The sequence below is a fragment of the Ovis canadensis genome, chromosome 7 (genome assembly GCF_042477335.2).
Source record: "Ovis canadensis isolate MfBH-ARS-UI-01 breed Bighorn chromosome 7, ARS-UI_OviCan_v2, whole genome shotgun sequence".
NCBI classification, from domain to species: Eukaryota; Metazoa; Chordata; class Mammalia; order Artiodactyla; family Bovidae; genus Ovis; species Ovis canadensis.
Window position 1 is genome coordinate 81197152 of NC_091251.1, and position 4223 is coordinate 81201374.

The 4223-nt window shown below is 40.6% G+C and overlaps 1 non-coding gene across 1 annotated transcript; it reads left to right on the forward strand.

Annotated features, from left to right (window-relative positions):
- Positions 1–3609: 3609 nt before the first annotated feature.
- LOC138444446 (U6 spliceosomal RNA) lies at positions 3610–3719 on the forward strand. The gene has a single exon (XR_011258475.1). It is a non-coding gene; the product is annotated as a U6 spliceosomal RNA (small nuclear RNA).
- Positions 3720–4223: the final 504 nt, after the last annotated feature.

Here is a 4223-nt window from a genome sequence, read left to right on the forward strand (position 1 = left end):
CAAGAGACTCAGGTTCGATCTCGGGGTTGGGAAGATCCCCTGGAGAAGAAACTGGCAACCCACTGCAGTAGTTTCGTTTGTTCATTTGTTTATTCCTGTACCTTACTTAGGACTATAAAAGGTGTGAAGATGCTTAAATCAGATAATTATGTATTTCTGAAAGGACTGAAGGGATTAAAAATCTTTTATTAATAAATTATTCAAGAATGATATATACTCAAATTCAAGCAGTCTAGAATGCTTAAAATATAACACTATTAGCATCACCTTTAGAGGATTTTTTGTACGTGTACTAACAAACGCATTTCTGAAAAATATATATGTTTGTATGCATTCTTGTGTATGTATTTACATAAGGCTCTGCAATTTGCTTTTCTCAATTACAGTGGACTCTTAGAATTTCTCTGTCAGTAAATAAAATTTTGGCTTCTTTATTTTTTAATCATATGCATAGTACTGTCACTAAATAGAGGTGCAATTTTAAATCTACTCATTCATTCTCATTCCTTACAACCACAGAACTTTTGGTTCTAATAGGATTTCACTGAATAGTACCTAATTATTTAAATAGACAGCTCTTCCTGTCTGATAACTCATGAATAAATAATTCATTAGTAACTGAAGACTACCACAAACTTAGATTTCCTATGAAAGAAGAGGCTTATTGAATTAGGAGGATTTGTATACCTAAGCAGAAATGGCAAGGCATATAGAAGACACTGCACTAGAGACCAAAGTTCTGGATTCTAGTTGTGATTCTTTTCTGGTGAACAAGGCACCAATATCACTGGGCTTCAACAGTGTCAGTAAGTGAGGATATTAATGTCTACCTGCTTAACTCATCAGGTTCTTGTGAGGGTGTCAAAAGACAAAATATACTCAAATACTTTGAAAACTATCATTTTTGCTAATAAGTGTTATTTAATGATTTCAGTGAGTTTGAGCAATCAAGAATAAGTTGATAGTTGACACTGATGTTGAGATCTCTATACCATGTCTCAGAGGTTGGCCACAAATTCTTTGTGATATCCTCTATTGAGAAGAGATGTCTAATTCTTTTCAATGTGAATTTTGACCTATGGAATGAAGTGGAGGTAGTGTTCTTTGACCTCCAAGGCTAGGTCATAAGAAGCCTTATATAGCTTACACCTTTGCTCTAAGTGAATCCAACCACCATTTTAAAAAAGGACTAAATACTCTGAAACTATTGTGCTGTCAGGAAGCCTAAGCTATCCACGATGGAGAGGGGATGAAGAGAGAGATGCCTGCCAGTCCCAGGTGTTCCAGCCTTCCCAGCTTGGGTTCCAAACTTATGAATGAAGAAACCATCTTGGATATTCCAGCATTAGCAGACATGACGTGGTGAAGAGCCATCTTAGATACTGTAATACATATTCAGACAAAGTACTTATGCTCAATATATACAAAGAATTCTTATAACTCAGTGGTAATAAAACAAAAGAACAAATTCTGTCTGCCAGCCCCCTTGAGACTAGGATGCAGACATTTTGTTACTTAGCAATCAGATGCACCTTCTCAAGTCTTTCAGTCCTGAGCTGGTGATGCGAACATACAGAACCATTTAAGGTCACGCTGGTGGCATTGAGTCCAGAGGCTGGTGACAGAGGCTGCAGGGATAGCAGGGTGTCCTCAGAATCTGTCCCGTTGATGACGTGGCTTTGACTTTGGGTCCTGCTGGCCAGCTGGAGTTCTGGCAATTTTCCCAGACTGATTCTCCAGCCTTCTAGTCCTGTGAGTCACCTGCTAACTTTTCATTAAGTTCTTTTTTCTAAGGCCAGTTGCTATGGTTTCCAACGAAGAGCTCTCACTAATTTGACAGAGAAACCTTCTTGGGATATCAGTGAGAGAAGACCATGTGTGCAGCTTCCTTCCCAACTCAGCAATCTGGTTTTTTTTATAGGACCTTTATCATTCTTTCTGTGTTATCTAACCAAAGGACTAGAAGCCAAAAGTGTCTGTAAGTATAAGCCTGTCTATAGGGATGTTTGCCATTTAGTATTGAGTTTTTCTCACCTTGGAAAATTAAAAGAAGTCATTCTAACATTTTTGGTGTTCAAGTAGAAAGTATATTATGTCTTAGAATGTTTTAAGAAAAAAACATTGTTTTGGTCAAATCCATCTTGTCAGAAGAGTGTCTTGCTTTATTAATTTTTCCCATGTTCCCAGAATAAGAGACAGCAATCAAACATCAGTTCAAGGCCCCTCACAACTCTGAATGAATTTTAAAAAGAAAAAATTTCAATGAGAGAAAGCATCCTGCTTTAAAGGTGATGTCTCAGAGAAGAGGAAGGAGTAAGAAGTCAGAAGAGAGGGCCAAAACAGGAGTGGAGAGAAGATGGAGACACTAAAAAGACATGAACTCTGGGCACAGACCCAGGATGCCTCTGTTACCATCGTGTTCATACTCTTTAGGTGGTGCCCTGAGACTCAGCTCTAATGCTCCAAACTGCCCAGGAACGGGTGAGAGGCAGGTGGTCAACTCAGTCATGGTCTAAGAGCCCTCACTGAGATGCTCCCTCCAAGAAGGAGTGCTGAGGCCACAGAGGCTCCAGTCTCAGCCCAGAGGCGAGGGCACGGTGAGCGGGCACTGGCTACCACTCCCCTTGCATACAGCACCCAAACCAAGTTGGCCACTTACCTTCTCTCTAATAAAAACCATTACGTCATGTTTGCGTGCACGCATGCTCAGTTGTGTCTCTTTTGCGACCCCATGGACTGGAACCAGCTGCCATTTTCTCCTCCAGGGGATCTTCCTGCCCCAGGGTTTGAATCTGGGTCTCCTGCATCTCTTGCACTGGCAGGCAAATTCTTTACCACTAAGCCACTTAGAATGTCATGTTTGGTTTAGTTGCTAAGTTGTGTCCAAATCATTGCAACCCCAGGGACTATAGCCCACCAAGCATGTCATGTTTAATATATATTAAAAGACATTGGAACATATACATAAGTGATGAAACACAGAAATAAAATGGAGTCCCTCCGCCCCGCTACCCAAATCAAGAACTAGAATGTGTGTGTGTGTTAGTCGCTCAGTCATGTCCTACTCTTTGCGACCCCATGGACTGTGGCCTCCCCCAGGCTTCTGTGTCCTTGGAATTCTGCAGGCAAGAACGCTGGAGTGGATTCGACCCAGGGGTCGAACCCTGGTTTCCCGCATCACAGGCCGATTCTTTACCGTTTGAGCTACAGGGAAGTCAAGAACTAGAATAGTGCCAGTATTAATATTAAATCTACCCTTTCCTTTCTTTTTAAAATTCCTCGTATGGAATGCTTAATTCTGTCAAAACACACATGTAGACTTGGGTGAACTGAAATAGACTAGTACTGGATGATACTGGAGTAGGTTGCCACTTCCTGCTCCAGGGCATCTTCCTGACTCAGGGATCGAACCTGTGTCTCTTGCATCTCCTGCATTGGCCTGTGGATTCTTAACCACTAGTGCCACCTGGAAAACCCTAATAGTGGTTATTCAGTCTTTAATTACATGTTCCTAGTTATGGTGTTATTGAACAGCTCCCTTTTAGAAGAGTCTTCCTTATATTGAACCGGAATCTGTGTCCCATGACTTCCACCCATCATTCTTAGCTTAACCATTGGGAGGCATTGTGGTTAAGAGTGCAGATTCCAAGATATAGAGAGGATTAGCATGGCCCCTGTGCAAGGATGACACGCAAATTCATGAAGCAATCCATATTTTATTAAGAAAAAAAAAAGAGCTCAAATTCCAGAATTGACTAGATCTAAGTTCAAAGCACAGGCACTTGCTGATTATGTGATCTTGGCAAGTTACTTCACTTCTTTGTACCTTAGTTTCATCTTCTGTAAAGTGGGAATAATAATACTACCCATTTTATAGGACAAGCTGGACCAGACCCTAAATGATGGTCTGGGTTTGAGAACTATTAAGGTTTGCTTTGAATTATTGTAGCTTCTGTGTATTATCTGATCAATTTGGAATTATAGTACACTGTTGTTCACAAACTGGAATTATAGTGGTTTTTAAAGGATAGTGGTTTAGTTTTTCTTCAAGTAAAAGGGAGTAGGCAGTCCAGAGCTGGTATTTTTCTGCTGTGCCATTTTTAGTGGGTAGTTTCATGATTCAAGATGGCCACTGAGTTCAGTCCACCATCAGAGTTCCAGACAGAAAACCCAAAAAGGGAGACAGGGTACATGCCAATAGCCTTTCTTCTTTTTTAAGAAGT